At 48.2% G+C, this 17,510-nt stretch overlaps 1 long non-coding RNA gene across 1 annotated transcript; it reads right to left on the reverse strand.

Moving 5' to 3' along the window:
* Positions 1 to 8,538: 8,538 nt before the first annotated feature.
* LOC137767789 (uncharacterized) lies at positions 8,539 to 17,215 on the reverse strand. The gene is made up of 3 exons (XR_011074566.1): positions 17,113 to 17,215; positions 10,319 to 10,460; positions 8,539 to 9,383 (listed from the first exon to the last, which is right to left on the reverse strand). It is a non-coding gene; the product is annotated as an uncharacterized lncRNA (long non-coding RNA).
* Between the last annotated feature and the right edge of the window lie 295 nt (positions 17,216 to 17,510).

Here is a 17,510-nt window from a genome sequence, read left to right on the forward strand (position 1 = left end):
GAGCTACAAGCCTGACACTCCAGTTTGCTGATCAGCATGAGCTTCTCTCCCTGCAAGTCAGTGTTTTTCAAGGCATGGTCTATGGCCCATCTATAACAAATCATGAGCTGCTTGTTGGTGGGGGGAACTACACAGGCTCCTAGCCAGCCTGGACCTGCTAGATCGGAATCTCTCTGCAGCAGGTTTTGGAGTCCGCACTTTTCTTTAGAGTAAATAACTGGGGCAAGATCGCATAACTAGAGAGTGGTGGAGGAGGACCAGACCCAGGCATTCGGGCTCCAGAGCCTGTGCTCCTAACTTTTGTCCAATGGTACCTCTCCATTCCCACAGGCCCACCGCCGCCTGCCCCAGCAGAGACTCGGCAACAATTGTCTCTCTAAGTTCCATTTGCACCCTTCCAACGAGCAGGTCCAGTCCCCCTGATGATGGCCACCTCCATCCTTTGGCAAGGTCTGTTGTGAACACGCAGGTCGGTCTGTCTCCCCCACAAGCTCAGAGGGTGAACAGTTACTTGGGTCATTTCTGCACCCCTGGAAGCCCAGACAGGGGCTGGCCCAGATTGACTCCAGTCTCTGTGGGTTGCAAAAAAGGATATATTCACCCACCCAATACTTCTGTGCCTACCATGTGCCAGGCCCTTTGTGGGCACTCAGGATGCAGCAGTGTAAAACCAAACAAAAATCCCTTTCCCCCAAGGAGCTTATATTTTGTGGGTGAAATGTACAGGTGAAGTGATAATGGCCCCTGCAAGGTCTGCTGGGAAGTAAATGAAATAAACTGTTAAGTGTGGAGAGAAAGGTAAGAGCTCTGGGGACTGAAGCAATCAGGGAGGGCTTCCTGTAAGAGGCTTCATTGGCATCACCTTCCTTATTGTTGAAATCACCTAAGATAAGTCTGTTGAAGACTTGGATTTTCTCTGTAGAGCCTCACTCCCAGTGGCCAGTGATAAGGATGTGGTGTATCAGGCACAGTTCCCACAGTTCAAAGCACCTTGACCAGGGTCTGCAGGGAAAGTGTGGGGGTAGGAGGAATGAGGGTGGAGAGTCAGAGGGACACTTATTAGTAGTAATGTTATTTTGAGTGAAATCTTTGTTCTGGAATCCAATCCCAACTGTTTCTCTTGGGTTGCTGTGAGGATTAAATGCTTAACTCAGACAAAGGAGGAGAGGTCAATTAATGGACGGCATTGTTGCTGTTTTGGGTAGAAAACACTCTCAGTAGTCCCAGCTCATCTACCTTAGTGGGCAAGAGGGAAAGGTAAGAGATGGTCTGGGAGCCTCAGATTATGTGGGGCCTTGCAGACCATGGTGAGGAGAATGGATTTAATTCTGAGATGGGAAGCCATTGGAGGCTTTTAAGCAGGGTGATGATGAAAGATCACTGGCTGCTTGAAAAATGAACTGTTGGGAGGGTAGGGTAGAAACAGAGACCAGTTAGGAGGCTACTGCCAAGGTCCAGGTGAGGGACAGTGGAGGCTTGGATGAGGGTAGTAAAAGAGGAAATGTCTTGGTGAACACACATGAATTTTGGATGTGTAAAATGCCGCAGGGGTGGGGCACAAGGGAAAGACGAATCAAGGAGGACCTCAGGTTTTGGGTAGGTAAATGGGGGTGCCATATTCTTAGATGGGAAAGGTAGAGGAAGAGCAGGTTTGGGAGACAAAATCAAGAGTTCTGGCCTGCTTGTGTTGGTGGTGGTGGCTGAGTAATGCCCCCCTAATGATGGAACCTGTGAATGTGTGACCTTACATGGCAGAGGGACTTTGCAGATATGATTAAGTCGAGAATTTCGAGATGGGGAGATAAACTTGAATTATTTTGGTGGGCCCAGTGTCAACACAAGGGGCCTTATAAGCGGAAGAGGGAGGCAGGAGAGTCAGAGCTATTCAGTGTGAGAAGGACTCAACCCACCTTTGCTGGCTTTGAAGATGGAGGAAGGGAACCTTAAGTCAAGAAATGAGACAGCCTCCAGCAGCTGAAAAAGGTAAGGAAATGGCTTCTCCCCTAGGAACTCTAGAAGGAACATGTTCCTGCTGACACCTTGCTTTTAGCCCAGTAAGACCCATTTTGGACTTCTGACCAAGTTCTCTCCTACCTCTCTCTCTCTCACCCACTAAGTTCCAGTCCCAGTAGCATTCATGAATCCTCAAACAGGCCACACCGGTCCTAGCCTCAGGACCTGGAACATTCTTTCCATGATTCATACATGTCTGACTCTTTTTGATCATTCCACCATTACTTCAAATGATGCCGCCTCAGCAAGGCCTTTCTGGCCTCCAGCTATAATTGCTCTCCCTTCTCCCCAGCTTCTACCACACAGGCTGGCTTTGCTGAGTTTATTTGTGTATTACCTGTCTTCCCCACTAGAAAGAAGATCCATGACGGCAGGGAACTCATTTACCTTGTTTACCACTGAATTCCTAGTACCTGAGCCAGTGCCTGGCATGTAGTAGGTACTCAATAAATTAAATAAAAATGAATGTTAAAAAAACAACAAACAATAAATGTTGGCGAGAATGTGGAGAAAAGGGAAACCTCATAGACTGTTGGTGGGCATGTAAATTGGTGCAGACACTATGGAAAACGGTATGGAGGTTCCTCAAAAAAATAAAAATAGAACTACCATATGATTCAGCAATCCCACTCCTGGGTATATACCCGATGAAAATGAAAATACTAATTTGGAAAGATACATGCACGCCAGTGTCCACAGCAGTATTATTTACAATGGCCAAATATGGAAGCAACCCAAGTGTTTGTCAACAGATGAATGGATAAAGAAGATGTGGCACATATATTTAAAACTCAGCCATTAAAAAAAAGTGAAATTTTGCCATTTGCTACAACATGGATGGACCTGGAAGGTATTATGCTTAGTGAAATCAGACAAAGACAAATATGGTATGTTATTACTTATATGTAGAATCTAAAATATAAAACAAACAAATGAAGATAACAAAACAGAAACAGACTCACAGATATAGAGAACTAGTGGTTGCCATGGGGAGAGGAATGGGAGGGAGGCAAGATAAGGGTAGGGGGTTAAGAGACACAGACTACTATGTATAAAATGAATAAGCAACAAGGATATATTGTATAGCACAGGGAATATAGACCATATTTTATAATAACTTTATATGGAGTATAATCTACAAAAACATTGAATCACTATGTTGTCTACCTGCAACTAATATCATATTGTAAGTCAACTGTACTTTAATTTTAAAATAAATAAATAAAAATGAATGTGATTTAGAGAAGAAAAAAAAAAGATAGTCCTTGATTTATGGCCACAGAAATCTAGAGTCTGAATGCTATCAACCAGCTCCCCTTGAATTCACTGAGCCTATTATGTACTATTTCCTGGGAGGCAGATGGGGAGAAGCCAGCCAGGAGCTCACAGCCCAGAAGGAACTCATGGAAGGGAAGGGAAAGGAAGGGAAGGGGAGGGGAGGGGAGGGGAGGGGAAGGAAGGGCAGGGAAGGCTGAGAACTCAAATACAAGGCCCTCTGGTAAATGTCCAAGCAGACTGAGTAGAGTCCCAGGAGCTCAGCGAGGACTGGCTCCGTCCACTTAGGAAGAAGGAGGAGGAGGAGGAGATGCGATTTCAGGGGCTGGGGGTCCGAGGGCTGGGGAGAAAGAGAAAGCTCTCTTAGCTCTTTCTGAGAAGGCAAGTGTGGTTAATTCAAGAAAATTCTGTCTGAGGAATATAAACAGCCTAAGAGCCAACTTTTGCACCAAGCGGTTTGCAATCCAGCTGTGGAGAGGAGCACCAGAAGTGCCCAGCAGAGCCCTGGAGGGATGCAGTGCAGGGAACAGCTTCGGAACTTAGTTTGGGGTCAGGCAAGACTAGGTCTGCGTCCCACTCCTGCCACTGACCGCTGTGCCTCAGCTTCCTTATGAGAATTTTACCTCCTTCACCAGGTTGTTGTGAGGCTTAAAGGAAGATAATAAATCTGAAGTGCTGAGCAGAGAGCCCTGCGCACAGTTTAAGTGCTCAGTAAAAGGCAGCCATTATTATTAAAATAAGTAGGTTGTTCACCGGGCGGGAAATCTCTTAGTGTTTTTGAGATTCCAGGGGTGAGAGGGCAGGTTAGTGTACCTGGAGATGAATGTCTGGGTCATATATAATCCACCAACCTGTGTTTCTCCCGGTGGGGTGCCCGGCAGGCCACCCCAAGAGACCGTGAGGCAAAGGGTCTGTGGCAGGATCCAGAAATCGGAAGTTTAACAACCCTGCCTCCCCACCCAGTGACATCAGGCCACTCAAGGCCAAGAACCATTGCTTCAGCGGGGCCACGCTCAGGACAGACTCCCCTGGATTTTGCCTTTCAAAGCAGTGTTTGGATGACTTTCTCATGGAGGCTGAGTGCCTTAACCCTGCCTTCAGTTTCCCGGAGCTGGGGCCTTCCATGTGCAGTCAGAGACACACCTGGTTTGTGGACCTCTGAGGGCTGGGACTCAAGGAGACCTTCTGAATAAGGATGCGGTTCAGAAATCTACAGAGACTTGAGCTGCGGGGAACACCGGCTCACTCTGCCTTCTGCTTGGGGCCCCCCATAATTCTACCTCCTGAGCTCCTTTGCAACCTAACCCTGTAACCCCTAAACCGTTCCTTGTTTAATTTTTCTTCGTGGCATTTATGACTATTCCACAGGCCGCTAGTCTTACTCATTGTGTTTAGTGTCTATCTACCTCCATTAGAATGTAAGCTCTCTGATTATAAGCTTTTGTTTGTTTATTTGCTGTTTTGTTCTGTTTTGGTCTTCTTTGTCCACGCTGTATCCTTGGGCTTAGAACTGCTGGCTGGCATACCACAGGCCCTCAATAAATATTCACTGAATGAGCGAATGAGTTGGACAGCTCTAATTCCTTCCTGCCCCAGAAGCTCCCAGTTCAAGAGACAGTACAAACCTGTGTCCCTTCTCCAGCCTTGTCACCAGCTAATCCTTGGGGCAGTGTTGGGGGTCGGGTGGCCTCTATTCTGGGCCTTTACAAGTTTTCCCCTCTCCCACGCCAGTGTTTTCTTTAATTGCCCCTCTTGTGAGAATAGAGAACATCGCATGGGGCAGGGGCTTTCAGAGCCGGCTAATTAACAGGCAGTCATTCCCTTTTCTGTCTTCCTCTCTCACATTCCTTTTTATGGGGCTGAGTGTATCACAGGAAGGCATGTGCAGCCTCAAGATACCCCTGTCCTTTGTTTACATATATAGACAAAGAAATATTTACATACATGTTATTTTTAGTTATACAAGTAATAATAGCAGCTGAACTTCACTGTTTACTGAGTGCCAGGCATTGTGCTAAGCGTATGCATCTCCGTGTTTAACCCTTTAAACAACCCCATGAGGTCAGTTGTGTTATTACTGTCGTCCCACTTTACAGATGAGCTGCAAGAGCTTCAGTGTCTGATCCAGAGACACATATCTGAGTTTGAAGCCAAACAAGATGGTCTGACTCCAACATACCCCTCATTCCTAACTGCTACAATGACTGCCTCTCTCAAAAGGTGTGCTCATTATCAGAAAGTCAAACAATAAAGAAAATAAACAGGGGGACTTCCCTGGTGGTCCAGTGGTTAAGACTCTGTGCTTCCACTGCAGGGGTCACGGGTTCAATCCCTGGTCGGGGAGCTAAGACCCCATGTGGCACAGCCAAAAATCTTTTTAAAATAAATTTTTTAAAAAAGAAAGTAAATGGGGAGCTCCCCTCACTCCCCCAAAGAGGCTGCTGTAAGCTGATAATGCTTTTATACTAGGGAATTTCTTATACCAGCAGAATATAGGTAAGAATAAAAAGGTCTATATGTCTATAAAAACACACACCCATCTAGTTAAGTGGGTTTTTTCTTTTCCTACAATAGTAGTTCCAGACCTTTTGTTTCACTTAGTTTTTTCACTCTCTAATAATACATTTTGGACCAGATCTTTAAACTTCAGTAAGTGATGCCTCCCCTCTTAGAAGCTGTAGGTTGATGTTCTGGCTGCCGAGGCTAAGGATGAAGTGATGTGATGAAGACAAATCTATGGATGAGGCGAGAGGAGGTACATAACATGCTGGCCAGATCGCAGCTGGGCGAGTTTGGACTCTTACAGGCTTAGGAGCTGCCTTTAGAAAGGGGGGCTTGTTTGTTGTTGTTCTTGCTTTTTAGCTTAGGTAGTTCAGGGTACCATCCTGTTGGCTGAGAAATGAATAGGCTTCCCTGCCTGTATCAGAGGATCTCAAAGCCAAGCTCTCCTAGGCAGCCCCAGGTAACCTCTTGGAGACTGGGCTCAAGGGAGCCGAGGGGCTTCCATTCTAAGGATCCTTAAGTATTACGCCCATAACTCATCGCTCAGCTTCCAGGCATATAGCTACTGTGCTAGCCACCAAACTCCTGGCAGTAGTTCATTTAATCTGCAAAACCCTACCAGGTATTTCACTGCCCCCACCTTACAAATGAGAAACTGATACTCAGAGAAGTTAATAACCTACCCAGGATCGCACAGCTAGTAAGAGGCAGCACTGTGTCTTTCTCACTAAGGCCTCAAAGAATCGCAGCAGAAGGTTGGAGCTGATTGAAATCTTCTAACTCTGGCCCCTTCTTCCGTATAAATGAAGCACACAGCCCAGGGCCCTAACAAAGTTGGCTGCAGGCCACACAGCAGGTGTAAGGAACTGACTGAGGTTCCGGTTTTTCAGACTCTATTAAAAGACCTCCAGGGAAGTTGGTAGAACTGAATGGAGTAGAGTCAGTTCTGCATCCCGGTAGCCCAGAGGCATTGGAGTAACTGACTTCCTGAAGAGGATTTGCCCACAGCAAAACAAAATTAAGCCGTGTGTCAATAAGAAGCCAGGGCAGGAGGGATCCTAATCTATAACTTCCTCCAAAGAAAAAAGTCCTACACCTGCCAAGGGGGGGTCAGCTGATAGAGCTGCCCCGAGGGGGAGTGTGGGGTGAGGGGATGTTATTACTGGAAACCTAAGACACCAGAAACTCATCCTTCAAATAGACCCACTCACTCCAGCTGGCCATTTTTACCAACAGGGACCATCCTTGAATCTGGAGCCCCTTATTAAATCCCTCCACCCCAATCTGCCAAAGCCACACGTATAGCCACCTAGAAGTACTTCTCCCCCCAGTTTATTCTTTTCTGTTAAAAGCAAACAAAACCCTCTGCCCAAAGAGGTGTAGACTAGGATGTCCTTCAATAGGAGATCCAGATAAATAAATTATGCCAAATCCGTACCATGGAATGTTCTGAGGCCCCACCAAAAGAATAAAGGGCATCTGGAAGATAAGAGCACTGAGACTTACTAGTAAATGGAAGAAACGAAGTTGCAGAATGATAAGCAGAATACATAACTGAAAATATGGAAAAGATACAAAAAGAGTATCACAGCTTCATAAGGAAAAATTTGGAAAACACAGAAAAGTAGGGGGGATCAAACCCCCGCCCAGACCCCCCCACCCTGAAAAAAAGAACCCTTGTTAATATTTCATATATTTCTCTCAGGTCTCCTGGCTAGAAGTGGTCGTGTTACATCAGGTGGTGGTCAGCACACACTGGAGTGTGACCAGAGCTCAAATCCCAGCTCTTCCACCCCTACCTGGGAGAGCCTCACTCTGTGTGCCAATCTGTTCTGTGGAAGTCATTCCACCTTCCTGGGATGGTTGTATTGATTAAATGAGGCCAAACATGTAAAGCACTGAGTGCCTAGCAAACAGCACTCAATAAATGCAGCTGTCATTGTTATTTGTAACCTGCCATTTCCCTCAATATTTTAACATAATTGATTTTGAACATTATTCAGAATCTTTGAAAACGTCACACGTGATGGCTGCTGAATGTACCGATTTCTTCACCATTCTCTTAGGAGAAATGTTTTGGCTGCTTCCATTTTTACCTTCGTATAAATAGCTCTGTGATGAACACTACTGTGAGTAGAGCTTTACGTCCCCCATGTTTTGAAGATTTTCCTTAAGATCATTTCCCAGAAGTGGAATTACTAGGCCAAAGGGTAATCACCATTTTCAGGCTTCATCTGCACAAGGCCTGATTGCACAAAGCGGGCCTTATTTCCTAGACCTAACCTCCCCCACCTCCTGACCATCCCCAGAGCCTCCCTGCCCCCCACCAGGATGGCCTTCTGCTCCCCGGAGAGGACACCTGGCTGCCGCCACCTCCCTTGCCTCCTTCAGTGGCCGAGCTTCTCCCCTCTGCCCATGTAAATCCTCCCTGCTTTCAGTTCTAATACCTCTCCCTGGCCCACCCTGACTGCTGGGCCCTCGACCATCTCCCCTTCCTCTGGGTTTCCCAGCTCCTTGAATCTATAACCAAGTCCCGCCTGACTCACGGACCCTCTTTCCCTTTCAAGATTCAGATTTGGGTCCATAACACCCAGACAGTAAGCTCCTGAGGTCAGGAATGAAGCCCTGGGCTCTTCTTCCTTCCCCTCTCAGCCCTGGAGTGAGCAGTACAGTGCTAGGATCTGAGTTCCCATTGGGCAAGGTGTCTTCCTAGGGTCAGCTGTGGTCCAGGCTGGGCACTATGGCTGCAGGGACCTTCGGGGCTGGCTCCTCGCTCGGGGCGGGGAGAGGGAAACATAAATAATCGAGTGTAACCATGAAGGACAGGGGTTTTGATACAAGTTCATAATAGAGGAGAGAGAAGGGAGGGTGTCAGCTCAACCTGGTGGGCCCTGCTCAGGCTGTGAACCTTGTTGGATGTCTTGCCGTGTGACCCTGAAGAAGTCACTTAACCTCTCTGAACCTGGATGCCCCCTTCTGTACCAGGCTCTCTTCACTGGGATGTAGTGAGGTTAAATCAGTTATTCAGGTGAACTTGCTTAGCCAGAGGTATGCAGCAGGTGCTCAGTAAATGTTTGCTCCTGGTGAGGGCTCAATACAAACGTGGATTAATAAAGGGACTGCACTGGCAGGGTGCTTGCAGCCATGGGACTCAAGCATCTCAGCAGGCCTGTTCTTCTCGCTTGGGGACTAGGTTGCTGGATGCCCATTTCTTCCACTGACGGGCGAGTTTCTTGCAGGTTCTGGCCAACTGGGTCTCCACACCAGAGTCTGGAGGGGTATGTGGAAGGGTTGGAATCATGCTTACAAGGAGTTTACTCGTGAATCACCTTTGCCTCCGGTGCAGTGCAGCAGTGGAATGGAATGTTGAAATGCCTCCTTTTACATCCATTTTCTGAACTCGTGGCAAGCCTGCTCCCATCCGGGCTGCAAATCCTCCCCGCCTAGCAGGCAGAACCTTGCATGAGGCCCAAGGAACAGAGGCTTCCGGGGGTGATGTCACTCAGAGCTCAAGGAACACCAAGGGCACCAAGCTGGGCTCTCCAGTTATTCATCCTCCCTGCAGTCAAGGCGGGCTCTGAGCAGGCCCATCCCTGCAACAGATGTGGCTCAAGGTTATGGCCAAGGTCAGGACTGTTATGTGTCCTTTAGTGGTGGGGTGGTGCAGAGATCACTGGCCTCAAGTTTGGATTTAAAGCTGAGAGAATCCTTAGACACCATCTAATTCAACCACCCTCCCCTTTGTAGAGGGGGAAACTGAGGCTCAGAAAGGTCAAGAGATCTGGCCAAACTCACACAGCTATGGCATGGGTTATAAAGCTAGGACTTGCTTTTTCCAAACCCCACAGTTACAAGAATTCTCATCAGCCTCTGCTCTATCTGGGGTTACCTCTCAACCCACCCCTACCCCCATATACACCAATCACTATAATACTGATAATAGTGGTACCATCTATTGGATAAGCTCCTGAAGGAAGCACGGGGCTAAATGTTTAGGATGTATTGTCTAATTTAAGCCTTTCAACACCTCTAGGAGTTAAGTAAAATAACTCCTTGCTAGTCCAAGTGTGGTCTGTGGCCAGCAGCAACAGTATCACCTGGAAGTTGGTTGGAAATGCAGACTCTCCAGCCCCAGGAGGAGAATTTGCATTTCAGCAGGCTTCCAGGTGATCTTAGGGACAATCAAGTTTGAGAAGCACCGCCAAAACTCATCGCACTTTAAAGACAGGAAATGAAGCATGGAGCAGGGGAGTGACTCCCACAATGTCCCACAGCAGGTCAGGGGCGGAGCCCTGGCTGGTGGAACCTTGGGCAGTGCCCTGGCTCTGAAGTCTTGAGGTTTAGGAATGTTTTCCCACTAGTTCTAGGCCAGAGGAGGTAGGATTCCAGACCCCACCTTCCCCAGGAGCAAGGAAGTTACTGATAAAAGGAATATCCCAAGCATTTTACAAGGTACTTTCAAGTATATTATTTTGTTTTTACTTTATAACTTGTTAATTATCCCAACTTTACTAAGAAGAAACTGTACCTTGGAAGAGTCTAAGCCAGTTGTACAAGACTGCATTGCTGGCCACTTCCAGAGTCGGGGCCCGACGCTTGTCTCCTTTACTCCAGAACCCAATCACTGTTTCTCCAAGCACAGAGTGGCATCCCAGTGGCAGGAGAAGTGACTGTAGGTGGAATACAGACGAAAGTCTCCTATTCGAATTGTCATATATTTTAATTTCTACTACAAAAAAACACAATTAGATTATTAAACCTCAGAGACTACTGTTTAAGACAAAATATGGGTTGGTTTTTTGTTTGTTTGTTTGTTAAATGAGTCTCTGAAAAATCAATTTCAGGAATGATAGAGGAGGTGGTACTCAGATATTGCAAAGTCCATGAAGGTGGTAAAAGACTGGAGTGTGGGAAACAGCTCCAGGTACCACACAGTGGGGGGGGGGGGGGGAGGGGGAGAGAAAACCAGCAGCCAGAGAGATCTCTACTCAGAGGCTGTAGATTTTTCACATATAGGTGGTTTTCTCCCCATGGCCTTCCCATCCTCATTGCCCCCAGAGTCTTAGTATGGAGCAAATACGATGCTCACTTAAGGGCACACACTCCCCATTTTAAAAAAAAGACCAAGTTTTACCAGCCATTTATCTTTCTAGCCAGAATCTCTATGGTGAAGCTGGAGGGACCACAAACTTGCTCCTTCTAACATCCTCCCACACCCAGCCCACTTCCTGTAGCTTTCAAGGCTGCCCCATGCCCATCCAGGCCAGACTTGAAATGCTGCAGGGGGTAGGCTAGGAGTGGGGGGTAAAAATCCCCCTCCCATGCTTCAGAAATAGTCTGTGGCTCCCCAGTGGAGGGGAAGAACTGCATCTTTGCTTTCAAGTGTTTGCTCTCTTCCATCTCTTCCTTTCTCTAACCATGTCCAGGGCCCTTAACAGCCACTCTTTTTTGGTCAGACCTTTGAACTTTGAGTAAATGGACATTCTCTGCTGCACCTCCGTTTCATTCAGGGATCACAAGTAAAGAGTTCTGGCAAATAAACAAAAATCTTCTAGGAATTCAGAAAACAGTTATGGTAAGGAACAAGGACTGTTGTCTTAGAAAAGATAAGGTGGGAAAGGGACAAGATGACCATCTTCAAATATTTCAAAGAGGGTCTAGGTTTAGACAGTATTTCACCAGACCTGGAAGCAAAGAGTGGAAAATACAGGGAAGCCAGCTTCAGCTCTTTGTCCTTGGTCAACTGTAAAATGGGGGCAATAGTGCTTACATCATAGGGAGGTTGTGAGGATTAAGCGAAGGGCTCAGGACATACCTGGCATCTCATAAAAATCCCAGGATATGCTTGTTTCCTTTTTTGGCCTCATTCAAAAATGCCTCATGAGGCAGTAAGCTCCCTCCCTGGAAAATTTCAAAATAGAATTACAATTCCTCACTGCCAAGATTCTGTGCTTCCGTGCTGCCTGTGACTTTTCATAAAGAAAAATACTGGCTCACACGGAGCCCTCACCATGCTCCAGGCAGGCAGAGAAGGTCTTTTTGTAGGTACTTCATTTAATCTTCTCATCAGCCCTATGAGGTAGGTACTATTATTATCTCTCCCCGCCCCTGCCCCGTTTTTTTTTTCAGATGAGACAACTGTGGCTTCAGAGAGGTGAAGTAACTTGTCCAAGGTCACACAATCAGTAAGCGGCAAACCAGGGACTTAAACGTCACACTCCAAAGTCCTTGCTCTTACAATTGGAGGGGTTATTTATCAAAGCTAAACCCCTCTCCCAGACTCGCCTGCTCTAATGCTCCAGGCTTTATTGATCTGTCTTCTGTAAAGTTTCTTCAGGTCTCAACATCAAAACCACCTAACTTAGCACTTATTATTGTGTGAATGGCTTCTTGTCCTTCCTAGTTTACTGTAAGTGGGTCTGGGGATTTTTACTCTTTAAATATCCTTTTGTACTCAGTAAGCCTTCAGAACAAGTTCACAGGCTTCTAGTAATTCTTTCTTTCACTGACAGCTGAATTAGACAGCAAGTAACTCCTTCTTCCCTGTCATGCCTACCCCTATCTTTTTTTCCTGTGCCATTAGAAAAGTCTTTTCTTGGCTGGAAAAAATACTACAGTCTGTTCAACTAGTTAACGTTTATTGAGTTCTTAATATGCACCAGGCACTGTTCTAAGTACCTTTCGTGGATTAACCCACTGAATCCTGATAGTAACCTATGAGCTAAGACCTATTTTCACTCCCATTTTACAGAAGAGGAAACTGAATGTACCAGTGCATCAGGATTTGACTGAGAAAATGAGTAAATGCTTTGCTGATGGATATTATTAATAGCAGCAACAACCACACAAATACCTTATGCTTGAGTCAGGCTATAGCTTTATGTTTATTATGTCGTTGTCACTCACCATTAGCAGATAGGCGCTAATGTCCCTATTTTATAGAAGAGGAAACCATGACAGGAAAACAAAAGGGTGAGTGATTCTCAACAGTCACACAGCAAGTGCTGCCTGTACCCTTGAGTGAACATTGTATTCACTCCACTCTAAGATCCTGGGGGCAAGGGAGATGGGAGGGTCATGAGGAGAAAAACACCTACACACACAAAAAGCATTCTACAAATATTAGGGAGACAACAGAAGCCGGTCATAGCAGAGGCTGGACAGGAATCCAGGTCTTTGACTCCTAGTTCAGGGCTCTTTCCTTTGACCAAGATGGTGGGAAGCAAGTCTTGGGTCCAGACCCAACAGCAGTCTTGATTGGGGATGTTAACACCAAAGAAAGTAGTGCTCTTAAAAAAAACCCCATCATTTTTACGTCTCTGCTTTTTCCACATTTTCAACAACGAGCATGCGCACTACTTTCATAACGAGAGACAAGCAAATGAAGAGAGCTGGCAAGATGCACCCGTCTGAGGGCTGGAGCAGCTAGAGGACCCTTGGCTTGGCTTCTGGGTGGCTCTGAGCCCCTGCCCTGGCATTCTGGGGCACCCTCTGATCCATCCCCACAGGCCACCTGGCCCCACTTTATGGGCAGATGAAGGAAGCAGGGACGATCATAGGAGTTCCCAGGTCCATGAAACTCCCTGACATTGGAAGCTGAAAGCTGTGTGTGCACTTTTCCAAGGAATGGGCCCACACTTTTTAAAAAGGGGCACTATGACCCTTCAAAGGGTAAGAGCACCAGATTGCAATGATGAACCGGGACCTGAGGATTAGGATGACCGGTCAAGGAGGGTCAAGAAACATAAAAATCTTCTTGCCCGACTCTGAGTAGAACTGGCAGGGGAGAGCGAATGACAAATAGAACAAGGCCTTGCCTCATACGCTCATGTTAATTTAAATTCTGCTTTCTTCCCTGAACCCCCCTCACTCCCATTCCGAAGCAGTGGGCAGGGGGTGGGGGGTGGAGAAAGGCGTGATTATTTAAACAGTTCCATCTCAGACACACTCCTCCTCCTCCTAGGCCTGTGGCCTATGAATTCCAGCTCCTGATCCTAGGGCCTGTGCGTCCACAGCTTCCTATCCTGCCTCCTGACCCAGGGTCTAAGGCCCTGATTTATGCTGTGGCCAACTTTTCCCCTGGGTGCCTCCTAAAAAGCCTGCTGCTTTCAAGCCTCAGCAAGCACTGGATTCCATTCCACCAACATTGCCTGAGCTCCTACCATGTGCTGGGTGTTATGACTGGGTCACAGATGGTGGGATAAGTCCTGAGTATGGCCTGGGAGCCTTCAAACTAATGGCAGGACAGATAACACTCTGTTGGGGGAGGGGGAAACTGCACAATGTGAGAACACCCAGGAGGGCGACTGATTAACAGGCTGGGGGATTAAGGGGGTGCTTCTTGGAGGTGCAACGGTAGCTCTGGAGCTGGTGTGTGAAGGCAGGGAAGGATTCCTAACAAAGGAATGGGGGAGGCGCTCAAGTCCTGTAGAAAAGTGTGGAGGCAGCAAAATACTGGGCAAGTTTAGGAAATAGGCAGTTTTGTGTGACTGGAGCCTGGGGATGGGGGAAGGGGGAAGGGGGAAGGAAGGAGACAAACGAGGCTGGAGGTGGGTTACGGCCAATTGGCTAGAAAAAGGACCTTGATGTTCCACTCATGAATTTGGATTTTATCAGACAGTGCGTAGGTGTCATTGAGGGTTTTTGAGCGGAGCAGGTGGGCTCTGTGCTCTGATCTAAGCTTAAAAAGATCACATTGCAGAAGACAAGAGAGAAAGGAGAGGGCTTGGCGATTGGGAGGCAGGATGCTACTGTAGGGCCCAGTGCAGGGGATAATGGGGCCCTTTAACTAGAGCTATGGCTAGCACCGGCTACATAATTTGCAGGGCCCAATGCAACAGGAAAATTCAGGGTCCCTTGTCCAAAAATTATCAAGAATTTCAAGAGAGTGACAGCAGAGCATCAAACCAAGCATCATGCCCTTCTAAGGATGGCCTTGTGCAGCTACACAGGTCACACACCCAGGAAGCTGGCCCTGGCCATGGGACTAGAAAGGTCAGGTTAGGAAAGAGATCTGGAAGGCAGAGTCTTTGGAAGCCAGGGACTTGGTAATCTTTTGGGGTGGGAAGTGCCAGAGCAATCCACTGATGGATGACTTTCCTGCACTGTTTGCCAGGCCACCTTTCCACTACCCCCTTGGGTGGCCCAGGATCAACTCCTACTTATTAATAAGTCTAAACTTCACCCCCGCCTCCTCCTGCTACACACTCAGACCTGTTCCTGTAGGGTCCCTATCTAAAGGTGTCACCATTTACTCAGTCACCCTCTACTCCTCTCTCCGCCATCCCATCCCTTCCGGCAATTTACTTCCTAAATGTCTCTCCCATCTGTGTGGCCTCTTCAATTGCTGCTATCACTGCCAAGTTCCGGCAGCCCCTTATCAGCTCAGGCCTGGATTACCCACAAAAGCTGCCTATCTGTCTCCCTGACGCCGGTCTGGACCCCACCCCCACTTGCAAATAAAACATCCATCCTGCACAGTGCCACCTCAGTGAGGTCCCCAAATGCTCACCTGACCAAGTCACTGAGTAACACCCTCACCTGGGGCTGCTCCAGCCAAACAATAAGGTCCAAATGCCTTAAATGGCACACAAGTCCCTCTGTCACCTGAGCCTGCTTAATTTTCTAATAAATGCCAGAAATGCCTTAGTCTCCCACGTACCTCCAGCACATACCTTGCTGGATTCTTGGTTTTTTTCCCTTTACCGCAAGCAGTTTTCTCTGCCTGGAATGTCCTCCACTCTCCCACTCCATGGCCTGGCTCACCTTGATTCACTCTCGTTACGCTCACCTCAGCTCTCCTCTGCTCTGGGTGGCCTTCTCCAGGACCACATCCCTACCCCACCTCGCACACCGTGGATGCTCTTCCGCACTGACTACAGGACCTTAGGCCTGTGGCGACTTCCCTGGTGGTCAAGTGGTTAAGACTCCACGCTTCCACTGCAGGGGTTCGATCCCTGGTCCTCTGGTCGGGGAACTAAGATCCCACATGCCGCGGTGCAGCAAATAAATTAATTAATTAAAAAAAAAAAAAAGAGGCCTGTGGGCTGGACCAAGCCTCCTCTCCGAGCTGGGGGCAGCTGGAGCAGAGTGAGTCCTGCTCACTTTGGGGTCCAGCAACCATACAGAGCCTGGCCATGTGGGTGTTCCGTACATGTGTGATTGTAGGTTGAAATGTCTGGGGCTGGGTGGTTCCGGTGACACTAGAGGAGGAGCAGATTGCAGGGAAGGCTGGCACGGAGAATCCCAAAGAGAAAGAAAACCCCCTGGCATCACATCTTCGTTGGGATTCCACTGGCAGGGTGAGGACAGCGCCTCTGACTGAAGGCCTCTGACACCCAGAGGCAATGGCCAGCTAGCTGTTGTCTGGTTTGACTGCATTTGATTTCAGAATTGGATTTCTGCTTCCTTCTAAAAACCGTACTCCCCTCTGTCGGTAGTAAACAAGCCCCTCCCTAGTGGAGGCAGGCTGTTTTCCATCAGGCAGTCCCCTCCCTCCTCAGGCTCACAATAAAATGGTTAGTCCTGAGTTTGGGGGTAGAAGCATGCTTCCCTCGAGCATGTCCCTGCAGCTACCAGGGCACAAAGCTGACCCTCAGTAAATACTTGCTGAATGGGTGAATCGTGTCCAGTTCCCCAGGATAGGGGATGGGAAGCCTGAAGCTGCTGGGGACTGATGGGGGCAGACAGCCTGGGATTATACTTGAGCCACAGATAATCCCCCAAATCCAGAAGCCACCTGGACAGTTGGCTGGGCTGAGCTCCATCAACGGTGCATGTTGATGCTACAGCTGATTTCAGGACAGATTTTTCTGGGGCCCAGAAAACGGTTCCTCAAAAAACAATTATTCTGATTTTTACTGGGAGTGTGACAAAGAAAAGGACCATCAATCCTTTGAGGGCAGAATCCATTTGGGGAAATTAGTTGCTGGCTCTTCTCTCTCCACTTTTACTTTGAGGTACTTTTATTATGGAAAATTTCAAAATATAAAGAAAAGTAGAGAAAACAGGATAATGAACCCCCAGGTACCCATCACCAAACTTCAACCATTACCAACACAAGCCCAATCTTGAGTCGATAACCCAGCCTTCGAAGCAAATTCCAGCTATCATCTCATTTCCCGCGTAAAGACGGGTAAGGATCGAAATCTACGTCAGATCCATATGGGGGCACTGGCCGAGGGCGCCCCTAGCTCTGCCTACCGCGGTGCCTGGCCCGGCCCCCAGCAGGTTCGGAACCTACGTCTATGAAACTCTAAACCCATGGCGCGACGCCAGCTCAGCCTCCCCCGCTTCCTCCTCTTCCCGCACAGCGTGGGTCACCTCGGCCTCATGGCGTTCCTGACACCCCACCGGCAGTCCCCGGTGATGCGCGAGTGACTGTCTCCGCGCAGCGCCGCAGAGAGCACAGCGAGCTGCTTTCCACTTCCTCTTTCTCAGGCTGACTAACGCTCGGCGCCCGCCCAGCGCGTCCGGCTCCCCGGGGGCGTGGCCACAGCCCGAAGGGGCGGGGAAATACCCTTATTCGGCCTTATATGGGCAGCCACGTCACAGGCTGTACACCCATTCACATAAAATGCTGAGCTGCCGGCGGAATCCCCGGCTTCTGGGGCGGCGAGTGGCCGGGCCGGGTGCCGAGCGTGCAGAGCGGGAAAGAAGAGTTGAGCGGTCGCTCCGGCGCCGGGCTCGGTCGGCCGGCCGCAGCCCCGCGGGTCGCCCTC

Source organism: Eschrichtius robustus, chromosome 7 (genome assembly GCF_028021215.1).
Source record: "Eschrichtius robustus isolate mEscRob2 chromosome 7, mEscRob2.pri, whole genome shotgun sequence".
Classification (NCBI taxonomy): Eukaryota; Metazoa; Chordata; class Mammalia; order Artiodactyla; family Eschrichtiidae; genus Eschrichtius; species Eschrichtius robustus.